Below are 24,218 nucleotides of genomic sequence, written 5' to 3'. Positions count from 1 at the left end.
ACATGTGTTATGATAAGCTGAAATAGTAACATAATAATGGAAGGAACATCTGTTTAATATACTAAAATATAGTCTTTATCCCCTGTTCTCTGTGAGCATAACTCAAATTATTTCACAAACTCGGGAACACCAAAGAAATGAAATATGACACCTCATAGAGATAAGCTTTTCTTCAGAACAGTGCTTTCAGGTTCACCATCTCTGTATTGACACAGCGGCAGCACACTATGTGTTGTATTCTTTTCGTGGTGTGGACCTTTTGTAACTGAGAAACGCTGCTGTTATGTCCGTTCCTAGCTCTGATGAGTTCGTGGAAGCCTGAAGAGCCAGTATCTCACTCCAGCTCTGCAGTTCCGAGTAGGATGGTCAAGTGGTCGCTTCTTTCGGCATTGCGCCGACTTCTTAGGATCTGAAAAATAAAAGAAAAATTTGCGTTGTGTCAGTGGGGCGTGAAAAAGTACTGCCGTACTTAAATAGGAAACATTTCATTTCCTCAAGATATACAAGCATTAAAATGTAGCATAAAAATTAAAAATTTATGCTTGGCAATGGAAGACAAAAACGTTTTTGCAGTTTTTATGAACATGATAAAACAACTTAATGAATATATTAAAAACATTTCAAAACAGGTTACGAAATATTATGACACCATTGATGAATCTCCCCTTCGTTGTTCGAAACATACTGCATATCAATTATGCTCCTATAAACTTGAGAAGGAATTATAAAAGTAGTTATTTACTCTTTAAATGAATTTATGTAGCCTAATCTTTCGGACCGACCAAATTACTGCAGCCGCTAATAACGAAGAAACAGACTAGAAGATGAGGTACTGGCGGAAGTAGCTCTGTGAGGTCGCGTCGTAAGTCGTGCTCGGTTCTCAGTTGGTAGAGCAAAACAATGGTTCAAATGGCTCTGAGCACTATGGGACTTAACATCTGAGGTCATCAGTCCCCTAGAACTTAAAACTACTTTAAGCTAACTAACCTAACGACATCACACACATCCATGGCCGAAGCAGGATTCGAACCTGCGACTGTAGCAGTCGCGCTGTTCCACACCGAAGCGCCTAGAACTGCTCCGCCACACCGGCCGGCCGTTGGTAGAGCACTTTCCCACGAAGGACACAGGTCCCATATTCGAGTACAAGTTCAGAATACGGTTTTAATCCACCGGAAAGCTTAACACAGGTCCCTTGTGTAGAACAATTAATGGAGAAAGTGGAGTGAAGTTTTGGGATAAGTACCGGAATATGTAAGTCGTGTCTCCCTACCACTTTCGCACAACGACGCTCTGAGCGTGTTTTTTAGGGAATTGACTAGTTTGAACCTGGGACCTGTTGCTGGCAAGGAGACGCCAGACCACACATGACATGTATGAGTTCAGAAGAGTTGAGTGAGACTAGCGATGATATAATCAAATACTTAATGATTTCAGCGTCGGCTCCATTGCACTCCCTGTAAAATAATCTTAATACTAACTAAATTTAGTGGAAGGGGTTCAAGGCTTTCCTATTTTTAGTTAGCTTCTGAGTGAAGCCTTATGAGGCATCGCGTGCGTTCATTACCTTGTCGGTGGTTATGCAGCGTCAGGGAGCGGCGAGCGGCGGAGCTCCACACACCTCGCCGTCTAGGAAGCAACTCTCCTCTAACTTCTCCTTACTACAATTTACGGAAGTTGGTTTAAGAAAAGGTATCTGGCTGTGTTTTCAACTGACCAATCAGAGTCTCAATGTTAACCTTAAGCTCCGCCTACAAAAATTCTGTCTATCCAATGAGAAACGTTATACTTTTCATGGTGGGGTAGTGTTTTTAGTGTTTGCTAAGTAACAGAGACGCGAAAAAGTCTCACGCTAAGACTTGCAGCTGGTGTGGCCCTTTTAGTGTTATCGTAAGATCTATACTGTTCTTCTGGAGGACTCTGTCTTTTAACATGGGCTGGGAGGTGGTCTTGGTGGTCGGCTGGCGACGTGGGTTTTCGTCCCTTATTGTACGGCCTCCTAGCCTACACAATTCTGCCCTCGGCTTCTGTTCTCGTTTCTCCCCTCGGAACTGCGTCAGTTTCACGATGGGAAGGTATGACATGCCTTTAGGCGTTCTTGTGTTAGTCTGTCGTATTGCATTTGCTCACTCGTTGATCGTATTACTTTGGTTAATTTAGTGTCAGGATTTATTCGGAGCTATGTGACATACTGCCGGATTTGCTATCACGTCAGGGTTTTCATGGAAGGTGTTGGGTTTGCCTGACACCTTGCAATATGTATGTAGGAGATATTTAAGAAAACAGAATATCAGTCGTCTTATAACAGCAATAGAGGACAAATTAATTATTTTTAGAGTATTTGTTCTTCTGCCTGTCTCTATGTTTGTACGCGCATCACTCAAAAACTACGGCACGAAATTGGATGCTGTTTTTATAGTCGTATTATTGGAGATCTAACTTAAAACCTGGCACATGTTTCATCTTGGTATACCGCCTAGAAATCGAAGTAGCTACATATAAAGAGTGTTTTCTTTAACTAGGTAAGTGTGGGGTAATCGGACTCCTTCTGAGATAAAGGGAAACGGTCCTAGGAAACTGTAGCTGCTTTTTTGTGAAAACAATTTTGCCAAAATCAGATTCTTGGTCAAGACACTGCTGCCAAAGCATAGTTACTAAACAAAGCCTTTCGAAATGCCTTCACAAAAGAAGACGAAGTAAATATTCCAGAATTCGAATCAAGACCAGATGCCAAGAAGTGTAATGTGGAAGTAAATATCCTCGGAGTAGTGAAGCAACTTAAAATACTTAATAAAAACAAGTCTTCTGGTCCAGACAATATGCCAATTAGGTTAATCTCAGAGGATGCTGGTGCAATAGCTCCATACTTAACAATCATATACAACCGTTCGCTCGCAGAAAGATCCGTACCCAAAGACTGGAAAGTTGCAAGTGTTACTTCAATATTCAAGAAAGGTAGTAGGAGAAATTCACTAAATTACAGGCTCATATCATTAACGTCGATATGCAGCAGGATTTTGGAACACATATTGTGTTCGAATATCATGAATTACCTCGAAGAAAACGGTCTATTGATACACATTCAAATGGATTTAGAAAACATCCCTGTTGTACAACACTACTACCTCTGTATTCACATGAAGTGTTGAGTGCTATTGACAAGCAGTTTCAGGTTGAGTGCGTATTTCTGGATTCCCAGGAGGCTTTTGACACAGAGCCACACAAGCAGCTTGTAGTGAAATTGCATGCTTACGGAATATCGTCTCACATATGTGATTGGATTCGTGAATTCCGTCAGAGAGGTTACAGTTCGTAGTAATTGATAGAAAGTGATCGAGTAAAACAGAAGGGATTTCTAGCGTCCCCAAAGGTAGCGTTACAGGACCTTTGTTGTTCCTTTATGTTTTCTATATAAGCGATTTGGGAGACAATCTGACCAGCCGTCTTCGGTTATTTGCGGATGACGCTGTCGTTTATCGTCTAATAAACTCATCAGAAGATCGAAACAAATTGCAAAACGATTTAGAAAGGATATCTGGACGTGAGTGCTAAAAGGAATCCGTTAACTACGGTTACACGATAATTCAGTCGAATCTAGTTCAACTAAATGCCCAGGAATTATAATTACGAACGACTTAAATTGGAAGGAACACTCAGAAAATGTTGTGGGGAACGCCAATCAAAGACACTATTTTATTGGCAGGACACTTAGAAAACGTAACAGATCTACTAAGGAGACTGCCTACACTACGCTTGTCCGTCCTCTTTTTAGAATACTGCTGCGCGGTGAGGGGATCCTTACCAGATAGGACTGACGAAGTTCAAAATGGTTCAAATGGCTCTGAGCACTATGGGACTTAACATCTGTGGTCATCAGTCCCCTAGAACTTAGAACTACTTAAACCTAACTAACCTAAGGACATCACACACATCCATGCCCAAGGCAGGATTCGAACCTGAGACCGTAGCAGTCGCGCGGTTCCGGACTGAGCGCCTAGAACCGGGAGACCACCGCGGCCGGCACTGACGGAGTACATCGAAAAAGTTCAAAGAAGGGCAGCACGTTTCGTATTAGCGCGAAATAGGGGGGAAGAGTGTCACTGAAATGGTACATGATTTGGAGTGGACATCATTAAAACAAATATGGATGAGCATTGTTCTGTTGCAAAATAGTACCACGATATTGCCATATGAGAGGAGACGTACGAGAAAGCGTCAGTGTTCGCTTGATCACTACCAGGGGTGACCTGAATTCATACGCGATGTTTCCCCAGACCATGACGCCGCCAGTAACACCGCTGTGCCCCTCCAAAACAGCGGAAGAATGGTATCTCGCTCGATGTCGCCACCATACTCTACGACTATTGGGTAGGTCAGAATCACGATTCAGCGCTGAACAAAATGCGACGCCGTTCATCAACAGTTCATGGTTCCAGGTCACGGCACTACTTCAAACGAAGCCGTTTTTATTGCGTCAGTGGAAGTCTACGCATGTGATTGTAATTTCTGAGCCCTGCTGCTGTTGCCGCTGCTAACCTCTAACTAATGGTGAATGTCGCCGAGATCCCATCACTTTTTTCCGGATGGAAGGCTCAGTTGTGAAGGGTTGATGCACAAACGGCGGATGTCCCTTGCGTTCGTCAGACGTGGTCTACTTGAACCTCGACGATGAATAAATCGGCCCTCGCGTTCCCATGCAGCCCAGCATCCCATCCGAGTACCCTACACATGTGGACGTAGCACGATTCGACCAACCGGCCAAATGCTGACCTGCGATGAGGCTTCTGTCAGATGCGGATAAAACTGTCTCACAAGAATGCACAGGATCTTCGTGTCCCTGACAGTGATCACTCTATCTGACACTATTCGTACCTACTATTCGTATACAGGCCTACTTTACTAGACCTGGTGACAACATTAAACCACCAAGAAGTCTAATGCACATTGGTGGTGATTGTACCTGTCACAAAGAAATGCAGTTCTTATCATTTACACACTCGCCGCTGATGTATACATGTGTGGAATTACATTGACAGCCGACCATGTTTCCTGAGCGTTTCATTTTTTTGTCAGGCTGTTTAGTATCGTCGAAGGCCTACTGTGAGTACGGCAGATGAGACCGAAGAAGTGTGTGTTAGTTTTGTACTGAACGACAGTAAAAGAACTTTGCACTAATTTTTGTTTATTATTCACAAATCTAACATAACCTCAAACGTAAAAAGAACCTTCGACTAACCAACGACCACAAATACCAAAAACCATGGGAGTTGTAGGTTTGAAAATCTGTTGTCGGCGGATCGCTTTAGTAAGAATAATAGGTAGATCTCGAAGTACAGAGACAGAACAGTTACCTGTAACACCCGAAATCCTAGCGGTAGTAACAAAAATGGAGAATCGAAAGAGAAAAGTTCCTAAGAGGAGCTGCTGATCACTACTGTTACGCATCTGCTACGTAGACTAAACGACGAAGGAAGTGAAAGCAAATTTCCGAAAGAGTGCAGATGTCTTAGACACCAGTGTTAAGGTTTGAAGACGAAATAGCCCTTTTGTCGTCGTGTAAGGAAGAGCTCAAGAAAGGGCTGGACAGTCTAGCGCAGAATCTTGCATAATGATAAACAAACAAAGAGGAATGGGCTACAGATGAGAAGCAACAAAAATGTCTCGTCTAACCCACAAATTATAAACGACAACGTAGGGCAAGAAATTTCCTATCTAGAAAACAACGATACATTTTGACCGAAACAGGGAAGATATCACAATAGATTTAAATAGGCTGGAAGCTGACCGAATAACTGGTGTTCATTTTCTTCCGTTTCATTTTTCTAGCGTCAGCTCCAGCAATTGGACGAGTTACGTTATCACAGGTACACGCACTAGGTGCTAGCACAGGAGAGTCAAAGTCAGTTTTGTGTTGTCTTTAATAATGTCTTGTGTCCGTGAATGGTACACTAGGCTACGTTTATGAAAAGATCTGGAGGGAAAATGGATTACCAAATTAAAAATATAGGTGCTATTTAAGAAAAGATGTACTGCTGTTCATACATTCTTAGCTGACTAGGTTACAGGAAGGCAAACATGTAGGTTAAAATCTCGCGGGTGCTTTCACGACATTTGCTTGATATACTTATTTATTTTTCCTCTGGATAAAAAGTTATTTGCGGTTCTCAAGATATAAATTTGTTATAGTTGTGCGGAGTGACGCTAGTGCGTGGATGAAATGTGCTGACATTTCTGCTGATCCCAAGACACTTCGGATAGATTTTTTGCTTTCACATTCGCTGATTTTGCCATGCCACAGTCAGATTTTCACCTTCCACCGTAATACAGACGTCAGGTTAATTTAAACGTCTATCCCCGCAAACAGATTTTTGGCTTTCACCTTCGTTAGCTTCACCAAAACTCTGTAGAAGTGTCTCGCCAGATAAAGTAATCGTGAACAATTGTGACCCATTGACATGGCACATTGTCACTCTTAACATGAAACCCATGAACAGCTGCAAATGTTGTCCAAGTAGCCGAACATAGCTATTCCGAGTCAATGATCGGTCCAATTGGACCAGAGGGCCAAGCCCATTCCACGTAAACCATTATGGATCCACCATCAGTTTCCACAGTGCCTTGTTGACAACTTAGGTCCAAGGCTTCATGGGGTCTACGTCACACTCTACCCTACCATCAACTCTTACCAAATGAAATGAGGACTCATCCGAACAGTCCACCCTTTACCAGTCGTCTAGGGTCCAACCGATATGGTTATGAGCCAAGAAGAGGGACTGAAGGCATCGTTGCGCTGTTGTCATAGCCAAATAACGCCAGATCTTGCAGCAGTGTCCCAAAGGATACGTTCGCCGTACGTCCCACATTGATTCCTGCTGTTATTTGGACCAGTGTTGCTTATTTTTTAGCACTGGCAATTGTACGCAGACGCCGCTGCTCTCGGTCGTTAAGTGAAGGCCATCGGCTACTGCGCTGAACGTGGTGAAAGGTAATTCCTGAAATTTGAGATTCTTGGCACAGTGTTGAGAAAGTGGACATCGGAATATTGAATTGTCTAAGATTTCCGAAACTGAATGTCCCTTGCCTATATCTGCAATTACCCTTCCACGTCCAGAGTCTGTTAATTCCCGTCGTGCGGCCATCATCACCTAGGAAACCTTTCCACATGAATCACATGCGTACAAGTGACACCTCCACTATCGCATTGCCCTAGTGTACGCGATACTGTCTCCATCTACATACACAACTGGCCATTAAAACTGCTACACCAAGAAGACATGCAGATGATAAACGGGTATTCATTGGACAAATATATTATACTAGAACTGACATGTGATTACATTTTAACGAAATTTGGGTGCATAGATCCTGAGAAATCAGTACCCAAAACAACCACCTCTGGCCGTAATAACGACCTTGATATTCCTGGACACTGAGTCAAACAGCGTGGATGGCCTGTGCAGGTACAGCTGCCCATGCAGCTTCAACACGATACCACAGTTCATCAAGAGCTAGTGACTGGCATATTGTGACGAACCAGTTGCCCGGACACCATTGAACAGACGTTTTCAATTGGTGAGAGATCTGGAGAATGTGCTGGCCAGGGCAGCAGTCGAACATTTCCTGTGTCCAGAAAGGCCGTACAGGACCTGCAACATGCGGTCGTGCATTATCCTGCTAAAATGTAGGGTTTCGCAGGGATCGAATGAAGGGTAGAGCCACGGGTCGTAACACATCTGAAATGTAACGTCCACTGCTCAAAGTGCCGTCAATGCGAACAAGAGGTGACCGAGACGTGTAACCAATGGCATCCCATATCATCACGCCAGGTGATTCGCCAGTATGGCAATGACGAATACGCTTCCAATGTGCGATTACCGCGATGTCGTCAAACAAGAATGCAGTCATCATGATGCTGTAAACAGCACCTGGATTCATCCGAAAAAAAAATGACGTCTTGCCATTCGTGCACCCGGGTTCGTTGTTGAGTACACCATCGCAGGCGCTCCTGTCTGTTATGCAGCGTCAAGGGTAACCGCAGCCATGGTCTCATAGCTGATAGTCCATTGTACTTCAAACGTCGTCGAACTGTTCGTGCAGATGGTCGTTGTCTTGCTAACGTCCCCATATGTTGACTCAGGGATCGAAACGTCGCAGCACGATCCGTTACAGCCACGCGGATAAGATGCCTGTCATCTCGACTGCTAATGATACGAGGCCGTTGGGATCCAGCACGTCGTTTCGTATTAACCTCCTGAACCCACTGATTCTATATTCTGCTAGCAGTCATTGGATCTCGACCAACGAGAGCAGCAATGTCGTGATACGATAAACCACAATCGCGATAGGCTACAATCCGACCTTTATCAAAGTCGGAAACTTGATGGTACGCATTTCTGCTCCTTACACGAGGTATCACAAAAACGTTTTACCTGGCTACGCAGGTGAACTGCTGTTTGTGTATGAGAAATCGGTTGGAAACTTAGCTTATGTTAGCACGCTGCAGGTGTCGCCACCGTCGCCAATCTTGTGTGAATGCTCTTAAAAGCTGATCATTTGCATATCAGAGCATCTTCCTCCTGTCGGTTTAATTTCGCGTCTGTAACACGTCATCTTCGTGGTGTAGCAATTTTAATGGCCAGCAGTGTATGTGCACCCAATGACTTTTGTCGCCTGAGTGTAATTTATCATTAAGTTTTCCACATTATTCTCTGTACCTTTTTCCTTCCACGGAAATAAGTGTAAAAGCTGCAGAGTAAGAGAGCTACACATATGTGGAGCGTGCACCTGGAAGAGTAAATCACGGGGCGAGCAGCGTCAGTGGCCCACTCATCAGCTGCGCAGCTGTTGGTTGGTACTGTATTATTCACAGTGAGTGGCCAGTGAGCGGCCACCCGGCGACCGGTAGCGAGCAGCAAGCGCGGCGCTAGACGTGCTCTGCGCCCCGGAATTAATTACAGCAGAGTGGAGCGCGGAGGCGGGCGCCGTCCGCCTACCTCCACCACCACCAGCCGGTAATCACCATAAATTGTGTCGCGTCGTACGCGGCACGCGTGCTCCTCGCCCGCGACGGTCCCCGGCCCTATCGGCTGCTCGTACTGGCTGCGTGTCCCCGCCGCTGATTGGACGCAGATTAAATAAGCGCGCTCTGATTGGGAAGGCCCGGCGCGGCTTAGCCACGCTGTCACACGGCTGCTGGCCAGAGATGGCGTGGCGGACAATCCGAGCACCGTGAAATTCTGTTTACCGCTGCCACGAGCGCGGCGCAAGTGCCACACAAATCTGGGCAGATGACGTCTCACTAACGAGACGTCTTCTCGGCTGAAATACTGTCTCTTACGTGCGTTGCATCTTCAGACCTACGCCGCAAGCCCCAATACAGTGCGTGCTGGAGAGTATTTCGTTATAGCGTTACCGATTTTCACTCCTACTCCATCTGAGTAGATAGCGAAGGTAAGACGACTGTCTGAATGACTGAACATGAACTCCAAAATTCATAAAATGTCGAGGATGGGTCTACTAATTCCCATGGTCTAACAGGCGCGCATGAAAATGGTGGTGAGGGGGAGAGGAGGTGTCATGTGTGGCGCAGGGATGATCAAAATAGTTTATCATGTTTCGTACATCAGTTTCCAAATTACTTTAACAACATCGAGCAAATAAAGCAGCATGAACATCAAATTTGGGAAAAACGCCAGATACTCTTCACTTTCCCGCTCAAGATGTCTGCCTGCGCACTGATCAGCTGCAGAGAGCACTAGAGCCAAGAAAAGGCGCCCAATTATAGAGTGGCCAGCCCTGATGCAAAATACAAATTTCACACGAAATTTCCTGGCAGTTTAAAACTGTGTGCTGGACCGAGACCCGAACTCGGGACCGTTGCCTTTCGCGGGCAAGTGCTCTACCAACTGAGCTACCCAAGCATGACTCACGCCCCGTCCTCACAGCTTTACTTCTGCCAGTACCTCGCCTACTACCTTCCAAACTTTACAGAAGCTCTCCTGCGAGGAGAGCCGCGAAAGGCAAATGTTCCGAGTTCGAGTCTCGGTCCAGCACACAGTTTTAATCTGCCAGGAAATTTTAAATCAGCGCAAATTCCGTTGCAGAGTGAAAATCTCATTCTGAAAACTTCACACGGTTCGCGAAACTACACGTAGAGCACGGAGAGATGAGTAAGGCCAAACAGAAAGAGAACCATTCAATAAGGCTGGGCTTCTAGGTTTAGTAGTGAACTACAAGCCTTTAGACTGTAAGGTCATGGCGTCGAACCCCGATCAGATACCACAATTTTTCAATTTGACTATACGCTAGACATTATTTACAAGTGGTACGGATACATGCCAGGAACGACAGGTGCCGCGGATTACATGTTCAACTGCAGGTCCCCGCTGCTGAGTAGGATTACTGGTGTGGGTTATGCGTTCACAAGATGCAAACCTGTGATTAGAGTGGAAGTGCTAAGTGAAATACCGATAATGGTGAGTCCGTCTTTATTCAGAGTTAGTCTCTTTCCCCGACGACCAGGTCAATTGTTTTCCGTCGACACTCGCACATGAGACTGGACCAATCTGGACGATCTTCTCGCGTCAGAGCAGATTCAATGTGAGCCTCTGACCCCACTCCAACTCACCCCAGAACCGAATCCTGGATCCCGGCCTGTACTCAAAGGCTCCGTAGCGTTTTCAACCATAGCGATTCTGACCCTTTTGTAGGTGACTTAAGTACCGTGGCTCTTCCGACCAACCAGTTTTGCACTATGCCCTTTCGACCAGAGCCTCGCCCACTGTGCAGCTTTCTTTAACGCACCAAGAGAGAAGTGGATCGCCGTCACTCCTCATTTAATTCGCAGCAGTTTAAGCAGCGAAACCAAACCCTTGGAAATCTCGACAAATTCGGAAATGTGCAATATATTTTATTATTTATATCCAGCTAGAGTACAGACGTAAGTGCTCCTTGTTTCATTTGCAGGTGCTTAGTCTTTCGTTTTTTAATAAGATTAACAAAATTTTAAAAAGTTTATACATGCATATGGACTATGTACATACAAGTCTGACATGACCGAATTGTTGATTTGCAAAAATGAAGCAACTAGTATTAACGTTTGATGAGAGTGTGCGACACATAGAACTCCTACGTCTTCATAGACACACCAGGTCGATAACACTGTAATCCTCTCAGAGCCGGTAAAGGTGTTAGAATCGACAATGTCTTGAAAATATTTTACGAGATGAACTTCGGCAAGGGGAAAACAATGGTTATTGATCTGTAGTCAAACTGCGGAAAGTGATGCTAAGGGAGCTAGATTAGCAAATGAGACCCTGAAAGTAGTAGATTCAAATGGTTCAAATGGCTTTAAGCACTATGGGAGTTATCATCTGGGTCATCAGTTCCCTGGACTCAGAACTACTCAAACCTAACTAACCTAAGGACATCACACACATCAACAACCGACGTAGGCTTAGAACCTGCGACCGCAGCAGCAGTGCGGTTCTGGACTGAAGCGCCCAGAACCGCTCGTCCACAGCGGCCGGTAAAGTAGTAGACTAGTTTTCTTTTGGGGCAGCGACGTAACTGACGATAGCCAAAGTAAAAGCGATGCAAAGTACAGACAAGCGGCAGCGAGAAAAAGAAATTTTTAACACGTAAATATGAATGTTAGGATATGTAGCAATCGTGATTGGCCCGACAGCAATAACATTTCCGTCGCTGCGGAAAACGAATTACGTCACTCTGTCAGTAGGCTGTGCAGTTTTGTTTTCGGTCTTCTAGCCAGATGCTGTAGTACTGTGCCTCTGTGATTTCAGTATCTTTCAGGACTGCAGGTATGGACTATTTTACGTAACTATTAATTTTAGAGGTGTAACTGAGATTTTATGCTACCCTCCTAAACATCAATGCTGTGTGTGTGAAACATCTAATGCCCAAACTTTTGTTACTATATATATTAAATTTATTTCGTTAACTTTCAAGAACAGTTGACAGTCGAGATCGAATAGACCGATTCCAGCAACATTCAAGTTCTCATGAGTGAATGGCATTTTAGCACTCGCAGGTAAAGTCGATAGGAAACCTCTGATTGATGGCTAGAATTTGCAACCTGGGCTTCTATATATAATGAACTGAAGTGTCAGAAATGTATAAGTCAAATAGTTCAAATGGCTCTGAGCACTATGGGACTTAACATCTGAGGTCATCAGTCTCCTAGAACTTAGAACTACTTAAACCTAACTAACCTAAGAACATCACACATATCCATGCCCGTGGCAGGATTCGAGCCTGCGACCGTAGCGGTCGCGCGGTTCCAGTCTGAAGCGCCTAGAACCGCTCGGCCACATAAGCCGGCTGTATAGGTCAGCAACTAGTCAACTTTATTGACATTATCACTAGAATTCCTTACGTACAGTAAGCCTGAACACCCTGAAATGTGTTTAAATGTTTCATCGAACTTCGACGTGTCATTGCCACCAGGTTCCTTATTGTGCGTGCAAACTGCGTCTGTGGAGTCACTAATGAATGGCCATACTCATCTCACTTTTTGTCTTGGGCACTGTCATCTTGGTTCTCTTTGGTATCATTGTACCGTTGTAAGAAAAGGCACCAATGCAGTACACTACGGCTCAGTATTGACTTATTAACTCACACCACAACAGAGACCGTGAATGGCAGGCAGCTGAACGTAAATTTAACGACTATCATCGTCGGCTGCTGACGTTATTATTTCCGCAGTACCAAACATAGCACTTAAAAAAACGATCCGGATTAATGACGGTCGAGAAAACAATATTACATTCTAAACAGTAAAATGTAAATGTTATGTGGCATTGTTGGCTGGGCTGCCTGACGGAGTTGATTTAGCCACCTGTCGGAAACTTCGTTCTTCCTCCGCGCACTTTGGTTATTTTCCTAGAGGACATGGCAGAGTTGTGTCGTACGTGTGTCTACAGCATATAGATGACTATAACTGATGCTCGTGTAGTATAGTACTGTGCTTGTGTTGTATTATGATGATGACGATGATGATAATGATGAGGGGAGGGAGGAGGTGGACCCCAGACCCGCCACATAGCCTACCAAGGGGGCCTCCGAGCTTAACGTTCCCACACGACGGACGGAACACCGTTAAGTGCCACATGCCTTCACTTCATGAGGCCATGTCCCCGTGGTCGTCGTTGCCGTCGTCGTCGCGTTTATGGAGGGGCAAACCTAACTTGACCTGACACAGTGTAAACGTCTAAGCGTTGTTCTTGCTTTCCCTAACGCGGTTGGGATGCTCTGGCCTTTATTAGTGACTTGACGTCTGGTGCCTCGAGGCGGAATTTCCTCGTACCGTCACGGGGAATATTACTCCCGCAACAGGTTCAGCCAACGCCTCGTCGGCCGGCGGTGTTGTTGCTTTACCAGACGACTAACGACCGGGTTCACAAGAGGTTGCGGAGGGATTTAGAATTCGAGCCAGGACATTGGCGCGAATACTGGTGATCAGGAAGTTTACACCTCTGGTGTCCTTGGCAGCGAAATACTGGCTGTGAAAATTTCATCCACCAGGAGGATTCGGAAAGGGCTACCTCGGAGTCAAGCGTCACCGCTTGGGCATGCGGTGGCGGCCTCGGCAATGCACGTGAGTATTGTGAAGGGTGTTCTGCACGCAGTTTGCTAGAGGAATGCTAATTCGGGCAGGACCAATGACAGTAGAACGTTCAGTGAGGATTAGCAAAACCACAACATCAAGGCCACTGAACAGCGCCAACGTGGCCGGTTGTCACAGCAGCATAAATAAACCACCGTCTCTATCTAAAATGACTCCACGAGCAGTAGCCTGCCTCGCGGAAGCGAGAAGTTACGAGACGAGGGCCGGCCGGACAGCTAGTCAGGAAACACGCTCGCGTATAATCCGCCGCGCCTATCTGTAGTCAGAAATCCGCCCGGTACAGCCGCGGCCAAAGTCGGCAGCGACAGCGCGCCCTGCAGCCGGACCGCCCGGCGCCACTGTGCCCGCCGCGGTGCAGGACGCTTGCGCGGCGCTGTACGCGAGGCGAGAGCGGCGGCGCCTGCCCCCTTTGGCCTCAAAGCAGCCGCTATCTGGCCGGCCTCCATTACCGACAAAGCAGCTATCATTAAAGAGCGTGCCGGCCTGTGTTATGCTAATCAGCGGGCAGCAGGGTCGCCCGCGGCGGACCCCTCGCGCCTCCGCCAGCCGCCCGGCCCCTCTCACGGAATACGACTCGGGCGCGCTCGGCCACAACTTTTATTTAACTTGTGTTTATTGGCTTTCTAAACCGCCGCGGCCGCAGCCGCAGCTCATAAATAAAAATAAGCTAATTAAGGCTGAATTCCCGAGAGGTCAGCCCCGCCGCCTCCGAACAGTTCAAACCGTTTGTATGTATAAGACGCTTTAATGCGCCGTCGTCAATCGGGGATGAAAGACTCGGACGCCCTCGTCGGGCCCTAAGCGAGGCGCCGCGGTAGCCGCTACCGAGATGCGCGGACGCCTTTCAGCGCACAAAGGCCGCTCCGGGAGAGCTGCATTAGCGCCTGCTCGTCTTATTGTTCTGGCTAATTACGTTAAAGGTGCCGAAAGTGGCGTGTCGGGGGCTTGACAGCCGCGAGATTGCTCGTTTTTATAAGCGTCATCTGCTGATCACGCCGGTTAAACAGACGATCGCCGGTGTGGGAAGAGCGTCGATCCGTACGCTGGAGGTACTTACCCTCTCATCTACAATGGTGCAGTTACCAATAGGGGTAATGATTCCCCCTAAAAAAAACCATTTTAGTAGAGGTGTTTATAAACACAAAAAAAAAAAAAGATTTTCATCACCTCGGCTCCGGGAATTCCGGAACCTGTACAAAAAAAAAAAAGGTTCAAATGGTTCTGAGCACTATGGGACTCATCTTCTGAGGTCATCAGTCCCCTAGAACTTAAAACTACTTAAACCTAACTGACCTAAGGACATCACACACATCCATGCCCGAGGCAGGATTCGAACCTGCGACCGTAGCGGTCGTGCGCTTCCATACTGTAACACCTACAACCGCTCGGCCACCCTGGCCGGCGAACCTGTACAGAAAATTGGAATAGACAGCAACATAAACATCATTTCCACCCTTTTTACTGCTGGTGGAAACCACACATTGCATGGTGTACCACCATTCAGCGATACCTTGAGAGGTGGTGGTCCAGACTGCTGTAGACACCGGTACCTCTAATACCCAGTGGCACGTCCTCTTGCATTGATGCATGCCTGTATTCGTTATGGCATACTATCCACAAGTTCATCAAGGCACTATTGGTCCAGATTGTCCCACTCCTCAACGGCTATTCGGCGTACATCCTTCAGAGTGGTTGGGGGTCACATCGTCCATAAACAGCACTTTTCAGTCTATCCCAGGCATATTCGATAGGGTTCATGTCTGGAGAACATGGTGGCCGCTCCAGTCGAGCGATGTCGTTCACAAGATGTGCACGATGGTGGCCTGAATTGTCGTCCATGAAGACAAATGCCTCGCCAATATGCTGCCGATATGGTTGCACTATCGGTCAGATGATGGCATTCACGTATCGTACAGCCCTTACGGTGCCTTCCATGACCACCAGCGGCCTACGTCGGCCCCACATAATGCCACCCTAAAACAGCCGGGTACCTCCAACTTTCTGCACTCACTGGTTAGTATGTCTAAGACGTTCAGCCTGATCGGGTTGGCGCCAAACACGTCTCCGAGGTGAAGAGAACGTGATCCCAATTCTGAGCGGTCCATTTGGCATGTTGTTGGTCCCATCTGTACCACGCTGCATAGTGTCGTGGCTACAAAGATGGACCTCGCCATGGACCTCAGGAGTGAAGGTACGCATCATGCAGCCTATTGCGCACAATTTGAGTCGTAACACGACATCCTGTGGCTGCACGAAAAGCATTATCCAACATGGTGGCGTTGCTGTCAGCGTTCCTCCGAGCCATAATCTGCAGGTCGCGGTCATCCACTGTAGTAGTAGCCCTTAGGTGACCTGAGCGAGGCATGTAATTGACAGTCCCGTCTCTCTGTATCTCATCCATGTCCGAACAACATCGCTTTGGTTCACTCCGAGACACCTGGACACTTCCCTTGTTGAGAGCCCTTCCTGGCTCAAAGTAACAAAGCGGACGCGATCGAACAGCGCTATTGACCGTCTGGGCATGGTTGAACTACAGACAACACGAGCCTTGTACCTGCTTCCTGGTGGAATGACTGGAACTGATCTGCTATCAGACCTCCTATTAAGGCGCTGCTCATGCATGGTTGTTTACATGTTTGGGCGGGTTTAGTGACATGTCTGAAGAGTCAAAGGGACTGTGTCTGTGATACAATACCAACAGTCAAAATCTATCTTCAGGAGCTCTGGGAACAACGGTAATGCGAAAAACATTTTTTTGATGTGTGTATTTTCACTTGTATCAACACAAATCTATCTCCTAATTTCCATTGAATTGAATATCATGAAAACTGAGAGTTCAAATACGGCCAGGTATTCTTGAAGATAAAAGCTACATTTAACAAATTCCACATCCTCAGACTGACCGCATCTGCTGGTAAGATCGATTTTTGCATGCTTCGTGAATCCGCATGCAGAACTGGCAAACCACATGGAAGCTGAGTAAGTCTGCAGACCTGCGACCACAATCGTAGTGCTGAATGAAATGCTGATAACGCTGCTTGCGTAATTCGATTTTATGTTCGGTAATTATGACGTTGTAGAAATTAAGAGCGTTTTCTATTGTTATAGTTCACAAATCAGTTACTTGACACATGGACTTCCCAAGTTTTTCGGCCAGACGCTTCCAAATTCAATATTTCTATGCAATTATATAGCATTAATAGCGTCCTAGTTGACACATTCACGTCGTTTGAGAATCTAAAGGGTAACGTTACAAAGTGGAATGAAATGAAACCATCATGTGAGGACTGTGGTAAGAATGGGGAATGGTTGACTTTGGTTTATTGGAAGAATTTTGGGAGAGTGTCGTTCATCTCTAGAGGAGGTCGCAAATAGCACGCTAGTGTGACCTATTCTTGAGTACTGCTTGAGTGTTTGGGATCATTACCAGGTCATTTTAAAGTATGATATCGAAGTAATTCAGAGGCGGGCTGCTAGATTTGTTACCGGTACGTTCCAACAACACGCTTTAAGAACTCAAATGGGAACCCATGGAGGGAAGAAGACGTTCTTTTAGAAGAACGTTGTTGAGAAAATTTAAAGAACCCGCACATGAAACTGGATGCAGAACGATTATATTGCCTACATTTCACATAAAGACGACGAGGATAAGATACGAGAAATTAGGGCTCCTAAGAAAGCATACAGACAGTCGTTTTAATCTCCCTCTGTCTGCGAAGGAAACAAGAAAGAAAATGTTTGCGTAGAATGTATGTAGTTCTACAGTAGATGTTGCACGAAATTGACCTAGTAAACAATGATGTAAACGTATTGTTATTGTAAACATTATTAATGTACTGAAACATTTCATACATTTTATTGTAATTGAACAATTTATTATTAGTGTGTTACCACACATTTCGTATTTCATTGTTACTACTGATGAGGCAAGTAACGAACAGTGACCATCTACAGAGACGGACCATAGCAATAGGTCATTCACGAGTTAACTCGTACGAACCGCGTTCGAACATCAGGCCAAATACAAACAAAGCAAATAATGTAGGCGTCGTGAAACAGAACTGTCACCTCTACAACGGTAATATCTATCTAAATCTACATTTACTTGTAGACTGGGCTAATTTTACTCCTAGCGTACAAGCGACGCCAGCGCGGCAACTACACTAACAGGCGGAGGTGACAATTGTAAACAACAGAGTGTGTATTCGACCAGCAAATTCTAAGCAGGCAGTGTTAAGAACTGAAAGTGCCACTGTGGTGTGTCTACGTTGTTGTATCACAAATCGCAATGGAGCAACATCACTAAATCGAGTGTTCAAGACATTGATTAGAATGTTCTGAAGAACAGAAATTTGTGTGCAAAATTTGTCCCGCACGCCTCCACTCCCGAACAAACACAACACCCATTGACGTCTCCGGCGACTTGGTTCAAATGGTTCAAATGGCTCTGAGCACTATGGGACTCAACTGCTGTGGTCATTAGTCCCCTAGAACTTAGAACTACTTAAACCTAACAAACCTAAGGACATCACACACATCCATGCCTGAGGCAGGATTCGAACCTGCGACCGTAGCAGTCGCACGGTTCCGGACTGAGCGCCTAGAACCGCGAGACCACCGCGGCCGGCGCGGCGACTTGATTGAAATGCAAAACGCATCAACAACGAAGTGCAGAAATTCACAGGAAGCATCAACGCTTTGACGACATAACTGAAATTCAAGCCAATGTGATGCGTGAAATGAACACCATCCTAAAGAAAGGTTTGTCTGACGCTTTCGCATGGCTCTAAGAACGTTCTGTGCTTCGCACTCAAATAGAGGGAGAGTGTGTAGAACACTTGAAGCATTAAACTCTCCATCCTAATGTTTATCTGTTTTTTATTAACCCTATCTCGGAACTTTTTGGACTGACGGGCTATCCAACTCTGATATTATTGTTTTTGTGTTTCTTCTGAATAACTGAATTACACAGACGTGGAAGAGAAGTGTGAACCATTTACTGTTACTGTTATACGTCCGTATATGAAAAATGCAATAAGTGTCGAAAGATATGTAAAATAGTTGCGAAAGGAGTGAGACAGTGTCGCATCCTATTCTGGACGTTGTTCAGTGTGTGCACTGAGCAGGTTCTGAAGAAAAATAAGGAAAAATTTGTAAGAGAACTGAAGTTTAGGGAGCTGAAATGAAAACTTTATGGTCTGCTGGTGACAATGTAATTGTATCGGAGACTGGCAAGAGCAGTTGAACGTAATGGATAGTTGAAGAGAGGTTATAAGATGTACATCAGCGAATTAGAACTAGGGCAACGGAACGGAGGGCATTTACGTGAAACGATGTTGAATGAATTTCATCAACCGATGATACGCTAAAAGTAGATTAGTTTTGCTGTGTGGGCAGCAGAGTAACTCATTATGAGTGAAATGTAAAAGGTGTAAAACGTAGACTGGTTATAACTAACTATTGACATCTAATATGGGTTTAAATGTGAAGAATTCTATTGTTAAAGTGTTTTTTTTTTTGTTTGAAAGAAAAACGTATGAAATTTTGGAATGCAGTGTTACAAAAGAATTCTGAAGAGTAGATGTACAGCTCGATTAACTCACAAGGATGTACTGAATCGATCTGCGGAAAAATGAAATATGTTGCACAGACCGGCTAAAAGAAGGAATCCGTTGATAGGAGACATTATGAGCCGTTGAGAAACTGGTAGTTTCGTAGTGGAGGGAAGTGCAGGGCGTGAAAACTGTAGAGTGATGCAAAAATTTGGCAACAGTAGCCATTTTAAAACGGGTCTAGGTTACAGTGCTGATGAGGTCTTGCAAACGAAATACTAATGTGGACAGCTGTATCAAACCAGTTTTCTGACTGAAGACCACACTAACAAACATACAATCACTGTGGAGTCTGAGACTACTGCGGTGTTGCTGTCAAATTAAGCAAACTACACGAATAACCGGACGTTGTTTATTGCATTCAGCTTATTTCCGCCGTCAAGATTTTTCAGATACCCGCTGCCAGTAAAGCATTTAGGTAATTTTACAGTTCAACGGCTTTTCTACGTCTTTTACGTCAATAAAACCGTTAAAAATATTTGACTGTTATTTTTTAATGAAATTTATCATTTAAGTACTACCCATCAGATGCCAACGACGAAAAATATTATTTAAAAATAACGCGTGTTTCTACGCGAAGAGCGTCCACTTTCACGTTTCAGGCCTCGCTTGTTTTCTCTGCCGCTGAGTACTGCGCCTCAGACGGTTAAATTATTCACACGAGATAAATCTGATTCCTGGTGGAATTACGTTAATGTTCACCATAATTTAATTTAATTTACAATAAAGCGTATTTCACCCCTCTCATCTCTGTATGATATGGTGTCAAAAGATGATAACGGAGAATAAATATTTATCCATTCAGATGACGAAAATAGTAGTTTCGCACCAGTAGGACACCAAATAAAGCAACAGAAGACAATTTTAACTTGTCCACTACATGTATCCAAGAATGGTCAGAAGAAATAAGAAATTCTCGCACTGTAGAAATAAAGAAATAAATACAATTTAATAAAGAGGTGGCCACGCAAGAGGTGGCCTGTCTGTCCTGAAAAGAACCAGAACAATCATACTGAAGTATCAAATCACGTTCTGTAATGATGGAAACAGGGATGTTTCCATGTTTGCTGGCCGCAAACCATTATCAACCTCTCATGTTTACTTCTGTTATCTTTGTACATCGTAAATTGTGATCAGTATTTACACCATATATTATCCGGCTAAATAAGAATTTCTATCTCTTACACGCTTTAAAATTGTCCGTAGACCGAAATAAATCTTAGACTGTAGCTCCAGGAGGGTACAAATGTAATATTTACAGCCCTATTTTACTGAAATTCGATATCTGAGTATTTTCAGAGCTACAAATCACGATCGTCTGGACATTTCAAAATAAAAGCGTCTTTTCCTAGTTTTAAGGAAATTATTCTTAAATCATAGGATATCTGAGTTTCATGAGCTCTACGTCGATCGTCAATGTGTAGTGGGTTCCGCCGTATAGCACCAAAAACAGCTTTCTAAACGGAAACGAAATATTCTCCAACAATTGAGCCATCACATCTCGAAGAACAAACGTTTGCACTGACTAATTTGTAGAAAAGTGAATGAAGAGTATGTTGTGTGGAAACTGTTTATATCACAGCGTTTTGCCATACAGAGAACTGTGTTTATACTTGTTGTTGTTGTCTTCAGTCCTGAGACTGGTTTGATGCAGCTCTCCATGCTACTCTATCCTGTGCAAGCTGCTTCATCTCCCAGTACCTACTGCAACCTACATCCTTCTGAATCTGCTTAGTGTACTCATCTCTCGGTCTCCCTCTACGATTTTTACCCTCCACGCTGCCCTCCAATGCTAAATTTGTGATCCCTTGATGCCTCAAAACATGTCCTACCAACCGATCCCTTCTTCTAGTCAAGTTGTGCCACAAACTTCTCTTCTCCCCAATCCTATTCAATACCTCCTCATTAGTTACGTGATCTATCCACCTTATCTTCAGTATTCTTCTGTAGCACCACATTTCGAAAGCTTCTATTCTCTTCTTGTCCAAACTAGTTATCGTCCATGTTTCACTTCCATACATGGCTAAACTCCAAACAAATACTTTCAGAAACGACTTCCTGATACATAAATCTATATTCGATGTTAACAAATTTCTCTTCTTCAGAAACGCTTTCCTTGCCATTGCCAGTCTACATTTTATACCCTCTCTACTTCGACCATCATCAGTTATTTTACTTCCTAAATAGCAAAACTCCTTTACTACTTTAAGTGTCTCATTTCCTAATCTAATTCCCTCAGCATCACCCGATTTAATTTGACTACATTCCATTATCCTCGTTTTGCTTTTGTTAATGTTCATCTTATATCCTCCTTTCAAGACACTGTCCATTCCGTTCAACTGCTCTTCCAAGTCCTTTGCCGTCTCTGACAGAATTACAATGTCATCGGCGAACCTCAAAGTTTTTACTTCGTCTCCATGAATTTTAATACCTACTCCAAATTTTTCTTTTGTTTCCTTTACTGCCTGCTCAATATACAGATTGAATAACATCGGGGAGAGGCTACAACCCTGTCTCACTCCTTTCCCAACCACTGCTTCCATTTCATGCCCCTCGACTCTTATTACTGCCATCTGGTTTCTGTACAAATTATAAATAGCCTTTCGCTCCCTGTATTTTACCCCTGCCACCTTTAGAATTTGAAAAAGAGTATTCCAGTCAACATTGTCAAAAGCTTTCTCTAAGTCTACAAATGCTAGAAACGTAGGTTTTCCTTTTCTTAATCTTTCTTCTAAGATAAGTCGTAAGGTCAGTATTGCCTCACGTGTTCCAACATTTCGACGGAATCCAAACTGATCCTCCCCGAGGTCTGCATCTATCAGTTTTTCCATTCGTCTGTAAAGAATTCGCGTTAGTATTTTGCAGCCGTGGCTTATTAAACTGATAGTTCGGTAATTTTCACATCTGTCAGCACCTGCTTTCTTTGGGATTGGAATTATTATATTCTTCTTGAAGTCTGAGGGTACTTCGCCTGTCTCATACATCTTGCTCACCAGCTGGTAGAGTTTTGTCATGACTGGCTCTCCCAAGGCCGTCAGTAGTTCTAATGGAATGTTGTCTACTCCCGGGGCCTTGTTTCGACTCAGGTCTTTCAGTGCTCTGTCAAACTCTTCACGCAGTATCGTATCTCCCATTTCGTCTTCATCTACATCCTCTTCTATTTCCATAATATTGTCCTCAAGTACATCGCCCTTGTATAAACCTTCTATATACTCCTTCCACCTTTCTGCCTTCCCTTCTTTGCTTAGAACTGGGCTGCCATCTGAGCTCTTGATATTCATACACGTGGTTCTCTTCTCTCCAAAGGTCTCTTTAATTTTCCTGTAGGCAGTATCTATCTTACCCCTAGTGAGGTAAGCTTCTACATCCTTACATTTGTCCTCTAGCCATCCCTGTTTAGCCATTTTGCACTCCCTGTCGATCTCATTTTTGAGACGTTTGTATTCCTTTTTGCCTGCTTCATTTACTGCATTTTTATATTTTCTCCTTTCATCAATTAAATTCAATATTTCTTCTGTTACCCAAGGATTTCTAGCAGCCCTCGTCTTTGTACCTACTTTATCCTCTGCTGCCTTCACTACTACATCCCTCAGAGCTACCCATTCTTCTTCTACTGTATTTCTTTCCCCTATTCCTGTCAATTGTTCCCTTATGCTCTCTCTGAAACTCTGTACAACCTCTGGTTCTTTCAGTTTATCCAGGTCCCATCTCCTTAATTTCCCACATTTTTGCAGTTTCTTCAGTTTTAATCTACAGGTCATAACCAATAGATTGTGGTCAGAGTCCACATCTGCCCCTGGAAATGTCTTACAACTTAAAACCTGGTTCCTAAATCTCTGTCTTACCATTATATAATCTATCTGATACCTTTTAGAATCTCCAGGGTTCTTCCACGTATACAACCTTCTTTCATGATTCTTAAACCAAGTGTTAGCTATGATTAAGTTGTGCTCTGTGCAAAATTCTACTAGGCGGCTTCCTCTTTCATTTCTTAGCCCCAATCCATATTCACCTACTATGTTTCCTTCTCTCCCTTTTCCTACACTCGAATTCCAGTCACCCATTACTATTAAATTTTCGTCTCCCTTCACTATCTGAATAATTTCTTTTATTTCATCGTACATTTCTTCAATTTCTTCATCATCTGCAGAGCTAGTTGGCATATAAACTTGTACTACTGTAGTAGGTGTGGGCTTCGTATCTATCTTGGCCACAATAATGCGTTCACTATGCTGTTTGTAGTAGCTTACCCGCATTCCTATTTTCCTATTCATTATTAAACCTACTCCTGCATTACCCCTATTTGATTTTGTGTTTATAACCCTGTAGTCACCTGACCAGAAGTCTTGTTCCTCCTGCCACCGAACTTCACTAATTCCCACTATATCTAACTTTAACCTATCCATTTCCCTTTTTAAATTTTCTAACCTACCTGCCCGATTAAGGGATCTGACATTCCACGCTCCGATCCGTAGAACGCCAGTTTTCTTTCTCCTGATAACGACATCCTCCTGAGTAGTCCCCGCCCGGAGATCCGAATGGGGGACTATTTTACCTCCGGAATATTTTACCCAAGAGGATGCCATCATCATTTAATCATACAGTAAAGCTGCATGTCCTCGGGAAAAATTACGGCTGTAGTTTCCCCTTGCTTTCAGCCGTTCGCAGTACCAGCACAGCAAGGCCGTTTTGGTTAATGTTGCAAGGCCAGATCAGTCAATCATCCAGACTGTTGCCCCTGCAACTACTGAAAAGGCTGCTGCCCCTCTTCAGGAACCACACGTTTGTCTGGCCTCTCAACAGATACCCCTCCGTTGTGGTTGCACCTACGGTACGGCCATCTGTATCGCTGAGGCACGCAAGCCTCCCCACCAACGGCAAGGTCCATGGTTCATGAGGGGAGGGTGTTTATACTTAACTCCACCTAATGTATTATCTCATCATCATGTATGTAGTTTTCA

The 24,218-nt window shown here is 44.4% G+C and overlaps 1 protein-coding gene across 3 annotated transcripts in view; it reads right to left on the bottom strand.

Annotated features, from left to right (window-relative positions):
- Window positions 1–372: 372 nt before the first annotated feature.
- Window positions 373–24,218, bottom strand: part of LOC126272409 (forkhead box protein B2-like) — a 637,167-nt gene continuing 613,321 nt past the window's right edge. For all 3 annotated transcript variants that reach the window (XM_049975239.1, XM_049975241.1, XM_049975240.1), the window contains exon 6: window positions 373–409. The gene's annotated coding sequence lies outside the window, so the exon portion shown is untranslated. The remainder of the gene's footprint in view (window positions 410–24,218) is intronic.

Source organism: Schistocerca gregaria, chromosome 5 (genome assembly GCF_023897955.1).
Source record: "Schistocerca gregaria isolate iqSchGreg1 chromosome 5, iqSchGreg1.2, whole genome shotgun sequence".
Taxonomy (NCBI): domain Eukaryota; kingdom Metazoa; phylum Arthropoda; class Insecta; order Orthoptera; family Acrididae; genus Schistocerca; species Schistocerca gregaria.
This window is presented reverse-complemented; position numbering and strand designations above follow the sequence as displayed.